The sequence below is a fragment of the Canis aureus genome, chromosome 1 (genome assembly GCF_053574225.1).
Source record: "Canis aureus isolate CA01 chromosome 1, VMU_Caureus_v.1.0, whole genome shotgun sequence".
NCBI classification, from domain to species: domain Eukaryota; kingdom Metazoa; phylum Chordata; class Mammalia; order Carnivora; family Canidae; genus Canis; species Canis aureus.
This window is the reverse complement of record NC_135611.1, coordinates 49602973-49603519: the sequence shown is the minus strand read 5'-3', so window position 1 is coordinate 49603519 and position 547 is coordinate 49602973.

The following is a 547-nucleotide window of genomic DNA, read 5'->3' as shown; positions in this document are numbered from 1 at the left end:
TAACATTTCGCCCTGTCCCTACGGGGGCTGTGAAACCCTGAGCACAGTGACCAACTGGAAGGAAGACTCCAACGTCATTATTTAAGTCAACAGAACAGAGGGCCTCACCAGTTTGCTTTTTCCAGCTCCTGACAGAACAGAGAAGTCTGTCCATGCTGGCAGGGACAGGCTGCCCGATTTGTAAGTTGGTGACAGTCACAAGGTGAATGAGGACCCAGCCATCAGGACGGTGGAGAGGCCAGGTGGTGCCCAGGGTGGAGGATGCGGAGGGGCAGTGGCTGGTCAGGGGGAGCCTGGGAGAGATGATGCTCCCCCCACCCCCTGCCCCCCAGACCAAGGGGGGGTGGCAGGAGGCACCGATTGTTTTGTGACTAATTGGCACCGCCAACAAAAGCAAGAACTACTGCAGATGGAGCCGGGGTTTCATTTGTGGTAGATAATGATTTCTACTTAGAGAAAATACAGCAACTCTCTGTAAAAATAAAACTGCTTGCATTTAAGCCACAAATAGGTTGGCTATTTCTGTGCCTGGCTTGTCTTTGTGAGT